The sequence below is a fragment of the Etheostoma spectabile genome, chromosome 22 (genome assembly GCF_008692095.1).
Source record: "Etheostoma spectabile isolate EspeVRDwgs_2016 chromosome 22, UIUC_Espe_1.0, whole genome shotgun sequence".
Lineage (NCBI taxonomy): Eukaryota > Metazoa > Chordata > Actinopteri > Perciformes > Percidae > Etheostoma > Etheostoma spectabile.
In genome coordinates this window covers 17,699,520-17,715,944 of record NC_045754.1, presented here as the reverse complement: position 1 = coordinate 17,715,944, position 16,425 = coordinate 17,699,520, and the positions used below count along the sequence as shown (strand labels likewise).

The 16,425-nt window shown below is 39.5% G+C and overlaps 1 pseudogene; it reads right to left on the bottom strand.

Moving 5' to 3' along the window:
- Positions 1–1,846: 1,846 nt before the first annotated feature.
- The window catches only part of LOC116672525 (Schwann cell myelin protein-like), a 25,515-nt pseudogene continuing 10,936 nt past the window's right edge, over positions 1,847–16,425 (bottom strand).

Genomic DNA, 16,425 nt, shown 5'->3' with positions numbered 1-16,425 from the left:
TTGGATAGCTATTATCCACCCTGCTACTGTTGAAAATCACATATTTGTTGGTCGCTAAAATGTATATCATGTTTAATCCCCACTCCGAAGGTTGTTCTTGTGTGTTGAAGTCCTGATCTTATGGCACTAAAGTTACATGGGATTAGCAGACAAGATCCACTCAGTGCTTCCAGTTCTTGGTCAGTAATGAATAGGGCTGACTCTTTAGAACAATCAGCCAGAACCTGGGAAACAGACTCTGATGAAACAATTGTGGAGCACACCTGCATGAAACACAAACTACAACTCAGCAGCAGCATGTTATCTCCTTTTCCTTTTAACAATGTCAGAAAAACATTTCACTTTGCAGTCAGGACCAACAGTTGGAAAAAGGAACATCTCCAAATAAAAAGACTGAACAAACTCACTTGAAAGTAGAAGACACTCAGCAACATGGTGGCGGTCACCATTTTCACAGACTGGACTGTGATAACACCACCTGGATTTACAAAACAATAATTCAGTATCTTTACGAAGCATCAACACGATCTGTACAACCACAATTTACTGTGTGTAGTAACTGAGTGTCAAGTCTGTAAACTGCAGGAGTAAAACTTTCCGGTGTAGATAGAAGTAAAACCAGCAAATAATGTCTACCAAGAAGCCCACATCAAAAATAGAACGGCAATCAGTGTTCTTTGGTTGGCAGTTCACATGTCATATGTGAAAAAGGTTAAGTGTATAAATGTTAACAACTCAACCACTTCCCTTTTTAGCTGTCGCAATTCAAAACCAAGTTGACTTCCTATGATTTAAGAACACAGTGAAAGTGCAGTTGGCTTTTAAATCAGAGAAACGGAAGAAGTTCTCATCCTGTGGAGTCCATATGCTCACAATCTTTATATGTTACTAAAATCCCAATAATAAGCGAGCATTATAACGTGTTACAACCCATGCCGCTCTTCTGTCCTCTGCAGCTGGACATGGTGTCTTCTAAACCGGTGCTTCCAATCAATACAACAGGGCCGGATAGCCGAGACATTACTGCTGTACATGGTGATGGAGACATGGACACATAAGTATGCGCTGATGGGACGGGGTGGTGGGTGGTAACACTCCAATGTTTTTCGGCCGTGACATAGATGGCCCTGCTGATTTTGACCAGCTCAACCGGAGCCTGAAGCAGAGGACATTCAGAAACCCGTATCTCACTCAAACAGCATGGATGCTTTTTTTTCCAAGTCTGAATGCGTGTGGAACCCAGAACACAATACACCCCATATCTAAAAAAAAAGGGATTTTTTTCATAACATGGGCACTTAAAGCAAACCATAACCTAACCAAGTAACGTTGTGCATAAACCTAACACAATGTCTGGTAACAAACATGCTTCATTTACCTGAACCATGACCTTTTCTAAACCTAACCAAGTAATGTTTCACTCACAACGTTGATCGCGTGTCTTACAATGCGACCAATTCACAATGTGCATCTGTCGCTGGTACGAGATGTGTTGAAACAAACTTCATCTGGGGAAAAAATTAATTTTCCCTTGAAACGTGATTGAGAATGCAGTTAAGCTACATGAAGCGTAATTCTTAGGACACAGTGTTGATTTTATCACTTTGGAGCAGCATCGACATCAAAAAACAACAGTGTGTGTGAGAACCAGTGGTTGCCACAATGTGTGCGTCATATTTTGTTTGACACAAGTTAAATAGTTTAGGTAGGAACAGTAAGGGTCCAACAGGATTTTAGAAAATGAGCTAAACCATAAACAGCCCCACCATTGCCAACAGTGAAGTTCATGATTAAATGATGATAACCCCTTAGTTTGGTCAAAAACTCCCATCATATCCAACATAGTCTATGTTCTCCTCAGATCTCTGCAGGGTAAATCCAGACAGCTCGCTATGATGGTCTTCTGGATTTTAGTTGTGAAGGTCCGATCTGTGTTCTCCGTTATGTTGTTGTGAGGGTCTTGTTGGAGATTCCAGGTGAGTTTAGGAGGGGAGTGTGGACTGAACAGGGAGGTGGAGCTGAGCCCTTATAGTGACAGACTCCTTCTCCTTCAGATCACCTGGGATCTCAATTCGGGCCTCGGGGGGAATCTGGGGTTTAAAACAGAATCAGAAACGTGTCATATTTTTGTTGTTATATCTAAGTAAAACAGAATGATCCAAACCCTTTCTTACCTGTAACTTTTATTTGAGAGGATCACAAGCAGCTGTTGCATTGTAGCACTGCTCTCAATTCTGAAGTAGTAATTGTTTGTGTAATTTATGAATAAACTGGAAAATAAAGTGGTGCAGTCCTTCTCAGTCAGGTTTCCAGTAATATTCATTGGGTAGCTATTAACTGGGTTTTTACTGCTGAAAACCACAATGGATGGTTTATTTTGAGCATCGACTATGGTCCAGATTCCAACATAATTACCGTTATTCAGATGTTCTGGTTCAGCGCTAAAGTTACATGGGATTTGTAAACAAGACCCACTCAGAGCTTCCATCTGTGTACCGTAATAAAGAGGTTGAGTCTTGAGGACAATTAAAAGCCAAACACCTATAAAGACAAGAGTCATGATTAATATAAGGTGGAACAAATCTCTAGGAACAGAAGACAAAATGTACATCAGCAGCAGATCTTGCATGTAGTTTTGCCTTTGCAATTTCAGTAGAAATATTTAGGACATAAACAATTGCAAAATTAGCTTTTAGATTATCTATCTGCAGAGATGGAAAAAGTTCTCACTTCCCATCCTCAACTACAGATACTTATGTTAAAAAATACTCTGGTAAAAGTAGAATACTTTACTCAGTAAAATTAACAAAGTACAGGCTTGGAAGTGTACTTATAAAAATCAAAGTACCTGTGAATGACAACCATTTTCTATGCAAAGCCACCTGGACCACACACATGTTACTAGAGTGCACGCTGAAAAACTTCAGTGGACATGGAATAAAGGCTCTTTATATGCATTTGTCTACATTTTAAATGGATGCCTACATTAGCCTAAACATCACACATAGATATTATTGTTATCATATTCTGACTGATAGCAAGACATGATTCAGTTGTGATTCTGTAAGAATTCACAGATCCAGTTTCTCTTTATAATCTTCCCCTTAACATTTAAAGGAATCTCACTGTATGTGTGTGCTCTAACCGGCTTCTGGAAAGAAAATGAACAATAATATGAATTACTAAACAGTAATTAAGACTTCCCCATACTTTAGAGTTACGCCAGCACATTGGCCAAGAGTCATTCTTGTTCCTACTGTCTCAAACATCTCTCTGAGACAAGGCCGAGAGGATTGGAATGTCTGCAGCTTGTCTGCTGAATCTCTGGATCTCCATTTACTTCATTTTCAATAATGGCGCCGTCCATACCATAGACAGTTAACACTGCCGCCATCAGACGCAAGGATTCTGTTGAGTCGTCTTGTAGTCAAGACACTTTAGACTATATTCCCTCCAGTAGATTAAGTTCGGTATTGATGACGTGGAAATATAAACGGTAACTCCACTGAAATTATTTGAAACTAAAAATAATGAGTCAATTTTGTAAAATTTAGGAGAAGAAGTACCGGTATTTGTGTTAAAAAGTAAGGAGTAAAAGTAAAAAGTTGCACAAAAACAAATTGTAAAGTGCAAATAATCTAAAGAATCAATTGAGAACAGTTTACTTCCCATCTCTGTCTATCTGCACGAACACAGAGCTCACCTGACAGAAAGAGGAGATGGAGTAACATGTTGTGCTGTGGCAATGTTCACAGACAGGGCCGCCATCACCTACTTTGCAAACACAATAATGTTGTTACTTAATAAACACGATTTAGAGCTGTTTAGAGCACATTTACAGCAGAAACTTGCATCATACAACCAGAATTCACTGGTTCTAATTAGTGATCATCAACACTTCAGAGGTCAAATCTAAATAATTCCCCAAAATGCAAACTCTCACTTCTCATGGTTCAGTAAAGGACAACATAATATTACTCTTGGCTAAAAAACTAATCAGTCAAACAAAAAGATTGTCTTACCGACAACGCCCATTAAAACAGGGAGCAGCAACGAGGTCCTCGTGGATGTTTCCACAGTGAATGAGGTCTAGTGGGAACTTCCCTGTTCAGCGGTGTTGTACTTAAAAAGAGGTTAACTTCCCATGTTACATGACTACAGAGCAACTACCAATATCATCTGAGTTAAATGTCTTACAGTAAATATAAGAGTCAGGAAGGTTTCACCTTTACTGTATATCCAGTGTGTGCCTGTCTGCTGTCTTCTATATGTGGAATAATACACAGGTTATTTGCTCTCCATTAGAAATATGCATTTTTAAGAAACACTTCATTAAACTAGAATTCACGCCGATTGCATGCTCAAATGAGTCAATTAATGGAAACGTTTTACTGAAAAAAACATTTTTATTAATTAAGAGTAAACACACTCCTTAATACTCTAATATACTTAAGATCTATTTTTTTACATCAGAACTTATGTGTTGCCTCATTGTTCTCTCAACTCATATTCCACACAAACACCCTTGTTGCAGCTTCCTCCCCCATCACCTGAATCTCTTGTTCACTATGTTTACTCTTCGTAAAATTTTTTCATACACGTTTCTGCTTCTTCTTTGCAGGTTAAAAAAAAAATACAGCAAACAAAGTCCAGCTTTAATCGACATACAAACCATTACTGATGTAACGGAAAATAAGAAGTTGTTTTAAAAAAAGAGTCAAATTAACAGTAACAGGTAAAAAGACAGAATACTGACTAGATTAAAACATTAACGAGAATAACTGATAAGACTCAGTTCAGAGGGCACCACACTAAGGTTATCAATAACTGGTCAACTAATCTGACCGACCGTCAAAGCACCGTTGGATCGCTCTGAATGTCAGAGTGAGATAGTAACAGGTCGGTCTCACCGTAAAACATGCAAACATCAACCCATGGAATGTGCCACATCAGCAATGAGTCGGTCACGTTTTCAGAATGAAGCTGAGCCCTATATGTGCTTCTGTGTCATTTACTATGGCACAGGACTTAAAGGAGCAGGTGTTAGATTTAGGGGCATCTAGTGGTAGGGCTGCAGATCGCAACCGCTGAATTCCTCTTCCCTCACCCAGTGTGTGTGTAGAGCCTTCAGGTACGCCAAACGCAAAAGGCTCTCTCTAGGGAAGTGGTTCAAAGTGAGGTCCACAGACCCCAAGAGGTCCCTAAAGGGGTTTCAGTCTGTCCCCAGCAAAAAGGGGAGAAGTGGTTTTCACCATAATTCCATAATCAAGCACCATATAACATCATTGTATGACTATTCCGGTCATTGTTTTCATACACATGTGTATGAAAGATCTAAAGCATAAACATCCTTTCACTTGGGGGACCACGGGAACAATCTATTAAATGAAAGTCCATGGTCTAATTTGTGCCGTTTTGGGGTCTTGGCGTGATACACTTCTAATGTGAGAGCCAGTCTGGGTTGGTCTGTTTTGAGCTACTGTACAACATGGTGGACTCCGTGGAAGAGGACTTAGAATTCAAGGTTTTTTCTAAGCCAGAGAAACACAACAACTCAGTTTCAGGTGATGACACTATGTAAACAGATTATGAACAAGTTTATTCCTGCCAACAGATCCATCAAAATGCAGAGGAACCAACCATGCAGCACATATGCTAGAGAGACTGTTGATAGTTCCATGAAGCAGCTGATGTGTCTCTCTGTGAAGATTAGTTCACGCGGCACTCCACATCTTCATTTGTAAACAACATTCAAAATGTCACACTTTAAAATGTTTGCAAACAAATTCAGGTTTGCAAAGCCAATATTCCTTGTAATACTTTTGATTAAATATTGTCCAGGGGCAACCGGACACCTCACCTGGTTGAGTGTGCCCATGTACAAAGGCTCAGTCCTTACCGCAGCAACCGTAGGTTTGATCCCGACCTGGGCCTGTGCTGCATGTTGTTCCCCCTTTCTCTCTCATTCTTGTCTTAAGCTGTCCTGTCAAATGAATCTGCCGCCCCCAAATTTTTTTAAAAACATCCAACATGTCCATATAGGTCCATAAACTCATTTCTCTTTACTTGAGCGTAAAGGTCTTCTGGACTTCATCAGTCCGTCATTTGCCATCCTGGAAACTTTGACCTGTGGCGTACAGCGTGTCCAGCTGCTGTCCACTGTCTGCCGTGAGGCCGGGACGGTTCAGGTCTTCCCTGGAGAAGTTGATCTCTCCCTAATGGATGTCTTCTGTTCTGTTGCTGTGGCTGGCTCTTGAACCTCAGCTGTTAGCTCTGTGACAAAGAACCAATGTGAAACGTTGTGAGGGACCTTCATCTACTTCCTGTAGTTCACCTCCGTTTCTCTCTCACTCAGCTCCCACTGCTGGAACATACAGTCAGTCTCTCATGGACACAGCAGGGGGAAAATCTTGTCTCTGTGCCAATTTGTTCTTTTTTTTTTAGATCACAACAGTGGATTATCTTGTGTTTTTTCGGAGTTGTTTTTTATTGTATCGCATTTCCTGTGAGTCTGCACATTTATTCATTAAAGAGGAACTTGGTCAGTCCAGTCAGATCTTATGATGCAGATAGAATGACTAGAAACATTTTATTACACTCTCTGTAGTACTGAACATAAAATATTTGTTCCCACCTGTGTCTGTTGTAAGTTGGAAGTTTTTTCTTGAACCACCTGGAAGACACTAACAAGGCTGTCAGCTTCTTTTACTGTGTAATAACACATAATTGTATTATTATATCATAATTAGACTGATGCTTCTGTTATTTAATAAGTTTAAATCTTGAATTATTTATTTAAACGCAATTTAAAAAATGATTAAGAACATACAGACAAAGACTTGATATTACAATACCATGAATATGCAAAAGTTCTTTCACCAGCTCAGAGGAGTTGAAAGTGAGCCTCGATCACCTTTAGTCTTTTCTCGTACTTTTAGGCCACATCAGTGTCCCTGCTTGTTAACACCATTTGTTACTACATCTGAACTGATATGAGATACGTACCAAACAGCAACGATCACACAGAGGAATACGATCCCTATGTCGCTCCAACAGCCCCCCCCCATGTTGAAGAGGGATCGAGATGTTTTGGGCTCCTATGGACAACAAAAACGCATAAGTATTGAAGTCAAGTAAGATAGAATCATGGCTGTGACCCAGCTTTCATAGAAAGCTCAGCTTGACTTCATGCAGTATTTTCAAACATTTGTTCCAGATGCAAATATGCAGAGCATAAATTGTGCTTTCAGATGGTGCGGGAAATTAATTTTTTGTCACTGTACAGTATTTTAAAGGTACTCACACTCCAGACATTTTTTGTCGCATACAGCAAACACTCTCCTCACTATCTGCTAGCTGCCTGTCCCCTGAACACACTGAAAAACTCGGTACTCTGTAGACAGCCCAGGCTCCACAAACGGCAACAAAAACAAACTGTGCCACCTGCACCCACGAACCCTAACTAACATGTTCCACCTATAACCGACAAGAAGGAGTTGGTTGGTCAAGAACGTGCATCGTGGAAGTAGCCTACGTGCTAACGCTGATGCTTTGATGTCAACCAACTCCTTCTGTCGGTATAGGCTGGAACACTGTTGTTAGTGGTTCATGGTGCAGCTTGCTAGTAACAAACAAAATTTGGCAGGTTCAACTGAAGGGTTTTCTGTTTCACAACGTGGATCACATTTTACGGTTAAATGCCTTGGTAACTTCTGCTGAACGTCTCCCCTAGTCGGGAGCAGGTTCTGTTGGAGATTAGAGATCAACTGATGTAAAAAATAAAAAAAATAAAAAACGCCTGACCAATCACTACTGATTGATAACTGCGTCCACAGTTCTTAGAAGATCCGGTGGAGCTCGCTGCGCGGAGAGAGAGATGCGCTTCAAAAAAGTCAAAACATTTAGAGACAACCTTTACATTCCTGATGGGTATTTTATATGAAGATAGGTTTTAATCAGAGGGAATTACTTATAGCTACTTACTTTGTTTATTAAATTGCAATGCTAACAAATTGACAGATGTAATAAACAATATGTAGATTATAATATGTGTTAATGGAATATTTATGTGCAGTTTCAGTTATTATAACTTTGGAACATCCTGACTTCCTGATTACTGACACAGCAGGATTTTTTGTAACTTTTCCAACAAAGATGTGGGTCAGGTGTTGTGCCTGTTTAAATCGCAACAGCGGCACCACATTATAAACCATCACTAATACAACCAAAACCTTACCTTAACTGTATTTGGAAGAGGATCCCACTCCGTTTGCACGAATGGCCTGTTCTCACTTCTGAGTAGTAGTGTCTGTGTAACTTGTATTAACCAGAACACAAGGTGGTGATTGTTTTCTGACTCAGGTTCTCCAGTATACTGCATTGTATAGGTGGTAACTGGCCCACTACTGTTAATCTATCTTTGTTTGTGGTGCATATCTGGAGTCTTTTTTACGCCACACTCCAAAGGTTGTTCTGTGCTGTAATTCTCTCTGATTTACGCTAAAGTTACATGGGATTAGCAGACAATGATCACTCATGTGCTTCCATTTCTCTGGTGCAGTAATGGATAAAAGGCATTTTTAGAACAAGCCCGAGCACCCTGTAACATCATTTTCACGGTTTAAACAAAATGTGAAAGAACATCTGTACAACATTGATGATAAATTAGCTGTATGTATGAGCGATGTTGCAACAATTTCCCTCATAAACGTTTCACTTTTCGCAGTCAGAATGTGAACAAAATAACTAACGCTGAGTCTTCTGCTTTTTTTTCTTCTAACATTAAGATTGTAAATGATTCAGTTACACACACAGCTCACCTGAATGACGAAACGCATCAGTTAACATGTTGTCCGGTCAGATTTTATTCACAAACTGAAACTGCTCCTCCCTGGACTTACAACACTACACTTGTTCAATTTCATTGTCTTCATTGCTACGTTTTACAAAGCATTCATTGCGTTTAAAGCAACTTCCCTACTGTCACTTCATGCCGAATAACCACAGTTCTCTTTTTTTATTAAACTAACAATAAAGACACTACAGAGCTGTGCTTCATCACTTACATAATAAAGTTTCAGTAAAATGTTGTTCTTACCAGATGAGCCCCAAAACAATAATAAAGAAATAAGAACAAATAAAGTTTGATCCGAGTGAAATGCGGAAATTAGTTTATTTTTAGCAGAGCTGCAACTAACCACCTAGCCCTGTGGTAATGAAGAACGACGACTTTTCCTTGAGAGAATTGCAGTTCACTTTTATTGGTGTCAGAACTATGCTATTATCACTGACCAACCATGACTAAAACAGTTTGGCCACGCGCATATCCTGATAAGGAGTCAGATCTATTACATCATCTAAAAACTTTAGGTTTCAATACACCAACTCGTTTGCTATCCTTCATAGATCCTTAACACAATAATGACTTATTTGAACAGTTTACAGTGCTGAACTTTGTCAAATTGACTGCAAATGTTGTCACTGACTTCTGCACTGTAACCAACACTATCGACCCCCATCTACCCAGATACACTGTGAGAACAACTTTCTACTCCTGTGTAAACGTTCTTCTTTCATATAAATCCTGAAAGTTCAAATACTCAACCCTTCTTGTTCCTGTATTTTTCAAACCAATGTTTTTTATTTAATTACCACTTCAACATCATCCCAATGGAACCACCAGTTAAGCGATGAAAATGCCACATGGTCAAGCATCTTTTGGTATCTTAAGAACACAGTTAACCTGAGAGAAATTATTAAGGTATGTTGCTTATACTTTTTATTGTTGATTTTTAACAAGAGAAAGCAGAAAAAATGGCAAAAAAATATTATTTTAAGCCTTTAGATAATACTACAAAGAGTAATTTAGGAAAATCTACACTTCTTGCAAGTGGCACACTAAACTAATAAATCAGATTAACAATACGCATGGTGAACTGACATTGTCTCCCTCTCCTGTAGCTCATGGTGAATGTACACAACGCATCTTGGACAAAAACTTGCTCTCCTTTGTCCTGGGGACAGGAAACAACAAGAGAAGGTTTATGTGGCTCTGATTGGATTTATTGCAGCTCATTTTCAGTTAATGTGAAGAATAAAAAAATTAGTGTCATTTTAACTACGCTTGGTCACTTTAATTATACTTCTATTCCACCCACCCACAACACTCCTCTGTCTTTATACATAATGCTTCCCGTATTCTGTCGTGTCGTACAACACATTAAAGTGAAGTAATGTCACAAATGTCGTGATTTACCCAATCCGATCTAATCTCATCTAAACTTAACTGTCATTTTTTTGTGCCTAAACCTACTAAACTGGGACTGTTTCAAAACATTAACCAAGGGTTTTAAACCGCTTTAGAGCTTGGTTCTCATATTTATGTGAATTTTATTACTTTTAGCTCTTTTGAAATATTGTTTCCACCATGTACACCCTGAACCAGCAGAAAACCTTTTCAGTAGAAAATGAAAACCTTAACTGAAAAACACTTCAATTGTAACTCCACAATGTTTAACCACTCGAAATGCATTCCTTTATCGCATAATTATTTTAGGAATTATGTCATGACTGATGTTTTTTAAATTATGTATATTTTTAGATCTCACATTATCACCTGCAGTAGCCACTCCAAAGTACCCCTTCAGGGTACCCATACCCTGATTTTTGAAATAAACTACCTATGTTTTCTATTGGTTGCCATAACAAAATGACTTTTAGCTGCTAAATGCTCCTTTGTGTCACTACCCATTCGAGGCTTTCCTTCCAGTCCTGCAATGTCACGTGTCATTTTTTCATTCCCTTCTCGTTGTTTCCTTTCTAAATCACAGTGAACATTCCTGCATCTTTCGATTCAATCAAGAAAAGTCAGATGTGCCGCATTGCATTGCTGCTGTGTTACTGCTTAGGTGGAGATTATTAAAGGTTTCTCCTACTTCTGAGACCCTGCGAGACAGCATAAGTTGATCGATAATCGAAGCACTCTCCTGGGTGTGTCATTGTTGTGGTTTTCAGGCGGGTGAGTATTCCATTTTGTTTTGTTAATTCCTTTATTACTTTAATTCCTGTGTGTTGAGTTTCCCTGTTTTTGTTGAGTGTTCCTTTTTGCGTACTGTTCATCCTGTGGGTGTTTCACTTCACACGTTTTCTTCCTGTGTATTTTGTAGTGATCCTTTGCCTTTGTCTGTTTCTAGCTTTCTTCCTGTTGATTTCGGATTAGTCCCTGATGTTTGTCACCTGCTCATCTCTCTTCCTCATGTCACTGTCTCTTGTGTTGCCTTGTGTATTTGGGTATTTGGTCTGTGTGCTCAATTTGTCTGGTGTCTAGCTTGTCTGTCAAGTTCAGCCTGTGCCTATTACTTTATTCTCCGGTTCTGGTTAATATGTTTCAGATTTTTTGATGAACACCTGCTTACTTACATTGTAGTTTATTTTGGTTATTAAATTATTCACGCGTCTATTGTGTCCTGCTTTTGGGTCCAAACCTGGAAACTGCTTCCTCATATTACAGTGGCTTACCTTCCTTGGTTCTGCGTAGCGTTTGTCCTAAACCAGCTTTGAGAAAAAGAAGCATGTTTTTGGTTTATTCGTATTAGACCAATTAGTGTGATAACTGCAAATGATCATATAACAGAAAGTGTGTCCTCACCACTCAAGCTGACCATGTACGCAAGCATCATGACTTCCCAGTAATCTTCAATATAAAACTTCAACACAACCTGTTCACCGCTGCAACACAGCCAGCATGGTCCAACCTTCTACTTTATGGGACATTTTATAAAACGTCTCAAACCATGGATTTTCTGTGGTTACCTTCAATATCAGCTGAAAATCCTGTTGATATTTGAATGCCCATATCAATTCTGCATCCACAATTTACAGTCGCCTCGATCACTGTTTGTCCTTTAAAGCCATAAAGGTTGTGTATCAGCTTTGTCATTTCAGTCTGCCATCACTGATCAGGAAACCAGAACAAGTGACAGTAGGAGTTTCCTCTGCAGGAGCAAGTCAGGTTCACCCCACGCTGCCGACTGACACTGGAACAGGGGACTGATCCACCTTAAACTTTGGGGGGTCTGGAAGATTTGACAATGGAATGAAAAAGAAAAAGATCATTATTTTGCCACCTAATGTCATCTTGATAAGCCCATTTACCTTCATTAGTTAGATGCTCTCTGTGATCTTTGTGTACGCAAAGCGAGATCATTGCGGTCCCACAGTACTAATCCATCGTGACACTGGTGCATTGCAGGTAAGTCCTTCAGCTCCACGGAGGGGCTCCGCTCTTTGCGTCTCTTGAACCAGCTAGAAGCTGGGGGGGGCTTTGGCTCGCTGGATAGGTCAGGTTCACCCAGCTAACCTGCTGACGACCAACCTGAGCGATGCCCTGTGAGCACTGAGTGTGTTCGTGGTGAGCATCTGAGGAAATGTAGAAACTTATTCATTTAACAATCAGACATGATGTCACAGATCCAATACAAACACTGGTTGTCTTACATGAGACACTAGAGAGTTCTTTCTCTCCTCTGCTGTCTTGATCTCTTCCTCATTCAAAGGATATGGGCAGAACAGCTGATGGTGATTCCTCATGTGTGCTATGACAGAGTGATGGTCGTTCTGGATTTTAGTTGTTGAAGTCCGATCGTGGTCTCCTCTATGTTTTGTGACGGGTCTGTTGGAGATTCCAGGTTGAGTTTAGGGAGGGGAGTGTGGCCAGGGAGTGGGAGCTGAGCAGCTTTAGTGACCAGACTCCCTTCTCCTTCAGTAATCACCTGGGATCTACAATTCTGGGCCTCGGGGGGACTGAGGTTTGTTACAACAGAATCAGAACTGTGCATTATTTTTGTTGTTATACCTCAAACAACAGCATGATACAAACCCTCTCTTCACCTGTAACTTTATTTTGAAGAGGATCACAAGCAGCTGTTTTGCATTGTATCACTCTCTCATTCTGAAGTAGGTAATTGTTTGTGTAATTTATGAATAAACTGGAAAAATAAAGTGGTTGCAGTCCTTCTCGTTCAGGTTCCCGTAATTTTTTATTGTGTAGCTATTACTGGGTTTTACTGCTGAAAACCCAATGAATGGGTTTATTTTTGAGCATCGACTATGGTCCAATTCCAACTAATTACCGTTATTCAGATGTTCTGGTTCGCTCTAAAGTTACATGGATGTGTAAACAGACCCACTCAGAGCTTCCATCTGTGGTAACCGGTATCAAGAGGTGTGAGTCTTTGAGACAAATTGAAAGGCCAAAACCCTATAAAGACAAGAGTCATGATTATATAGGTGAACCAAATCCGAGTAACAGAAAGACAAAATGGAACATCAGCAGCAGCTCCTTGCATGTATTTTGCCTTTGCAATTTCAGTAAAATATTTAGGACATAACCAATTGCAAAATTAGCTTATTACTTATCTAATCTGCATAGAGGAAAAGTTCTCACTTTTGCCCATACTCAATACAGATACTTATATTAAAACATACTCGGGTAAAAGTAGAAATACTTACTCACGTAAAATTAACAAAGTACAGCTTTGGAATGTACTTAAAGTGATAAAATCCAAGTACCTTGTGAATGACAACGTCATTTTCTATGCAAAGCCACCTGACCACCACAGTTACAGAGTGCACGCTGAAAACCTTCAGTGGAACCATGGAAATAAGTCCTCTTTATCTGCATTTGTCTACATTTAATGGATGTCCTACCATTAGCCTACACATCACACATATGATTAGTTATTGTTATCATATTCTGACTGAGTAGCAAGATATGATTCAGTTGTGATTGCTGAAGAATTCACAGATCCGTTTCTCATTTTTATAATCTTCCCCTACATTAAAGAACAAAAAGAATCTACATGTATGTGTGTGTGCTCTTACAGCTTCAGGAAATAAAATACGAAGAAAATATGAATACTAAACAGACAATAATTAAGACGTTCCCATACTTTTACAGTTACGCACACATTGCCAAGTATTCTTGTTGCCTCTGTCTCAAACATCTCTCTGAGACAATGCCGAGAGGATTGGGCATGTTGTTGCATCTTGTCTGCTGAATCTCTGGGATCTCCATTTTACTGTCATTTTCAATAATGGCGCCGTCCCATACCATAGAACATTTAACACTGCCGACATCAAGACGCAAGGATTCTGTTGAAGTCGTTGTCCTTGTAGTCCAGACAACGTCAGACTATATCCCATCCGTTAGATTAGTTTCTGTGTTGATGACGTTGAAAATAATAACGTAACTCCCTTAAATATTTAAAACTAAAGTAATGAATCAATTTTGTAAAATGTGAGAGTGAAGGTCACCGGTATTCGTGTTAAAAAGTAAGGGATAAAAGTAAAAAGTTGGCACAAAAAATAATAGTAAAGTACAAATAATCTAAAGAATCTAATTGAGAACAGTTTTTACTTCCATCTCTGTCTATCTGCACAGAAACACAGAGCTCACCTGACGAAAGCGGAGATGGGTAACATTTTGCTGTTGCAATGTTCACAGACAGGGCCGCCATCTCCTACTTTGCAACACCAATAATGTATTCCATTAATAATCATGCTTTAGAGCTGTTATAGAAGCACATTTTAAGCCGAAACCTGCCACTCACAACCAAATTCACTGTGTTCTAATTAGTGATCAATAAACATCTCAGAGTCAATCTATATAAATTCCACAAAATGCAAACTCTCACTTCTCATGGTTCAGTAAAGGACCACCTAATATTACTCTTTTCTAGAAAAACCTAAATCAGGCAAACAAAAGATTGTCTTACCCCCGAACAAGCCCAAGTCAAACCGGGAGCAGAACGAGGTCCTTCGTGGTGTTTCCCACAGTGAAGAGGTCTAGTGTTTAACTTCCCTGTTCATCGTTTTCTGCAAAACGAGGTTTAACTTCCATGTACATGACTACAGAGCAACTCCAATCTCATCTGAGTTAATGTCTTACAGTAAATATAGAGCAGAAGGTTTTTCCACCTTTACTGCTCCTATCCAGTTGTGTGCCTGTCTGCTGTCCTTCTATATGTGAATAAGAACAGGTTAATTTGCTCTCCTGTGAAATATGCATTTTATGAAAAACCTTCCATTAAACTAGAATTTCACAGCCATTTGGCATGCATCAAATGAGTCAATCTAATGGAACGTTTTTTACTGAAAAGAAACATTTTATTAATTAAAGTAAACCCACTCCTAAATACTCAATAATTTATACTTTTCAGATATCTTTTTTTTCATCAGAAACTTAATGTGTTGCCTCATTGTTCATCTCAACTCAATATTTCCACCACAACACCCCATTGTTTGCACTTCCTCCCACATCACCTGGAGCCTCTTGTTCCTATATTTACTCTTCCTAAAATTTTTCCTATCACGTTTTTCGCTTCTTCTTGTTGCAGGTTACAAAAAAAAAAAACGCAAACAAAAAGTCCAGCATTTAATAACCACAAACTTACTGATATAACGGAAAAATAAGAAGTTGCTCTGAAAAAAGAGTCCAAGTCACAGTAACAGGTAAAAGACATGAATACTTACTAGATTAAAACATTAAACTAGAATAACTGAAAAGACTCGTCAGAGTGGCACCACACAGAAGGTTAAATCAATAACTTGTCAACTATCTGACCGACCGTCAAAGCAACCGTTGGATCGCTCTGACTGTCGAGTGGAGATAGGTAACAGGGCGGTCCTCAACCGTAAAACATCCAACATCAACCCAAAATGGCCTGTGCACAATCATCAATGATCTGGTCCACAGTTTTCAGAATGAAGTGAGCCCTATTGTGCTTTCTGTGTCCCTTTACTATGAGCACAGGACTTAAAGGAGCCCAGTTGTCAGATTTAGGGGCATCTCGTGGTGAGGCTGCAGACGCACCGGCTGCATTCCCTTCCCTCACCCAGGTGTGTGTAGAGAAAGCCTTCGGTAATAGAAAAACGCAAAAGGCTCTCTATAGGGAAGTGGTTCTCAAAGTGATGTCACAGACCCCAAGAGGTCCCTAAAGGGGTTTCAGTCGGTCCCCAGCAAAAGGGGAAGAAGTGGTTTTTCACCATAATTCAATAATCCAGCAACAATAAAAACATTCATGGATGACTATTCCTGGTCATTGTTTTTCATACGCACACATGCTGTAATGAAAGCTCTAAAGAAACCTTTCACGTGGGGACCACGTGACCCAATCTTAGTAAATGAAAGTCATGGGTCCTAATTTGGTGTCGTTTTGGGGTTCTTGGCGTGATACCTTCTAAGTGGAGAGCCCTTGCGGGTTGGTCTGTTTTTTGACTACTGTATCAACATGGTGGACTCCGTGGAAGAGGAACTTAGAATTCAAGGGTTTGTTTCTACGCGAGCAAAACACAACAACTCATTTCAGGTGTACACTAATGTAAAAGGATTTATGAACAAGTTAATTCCTGCCAACAGATCCATCA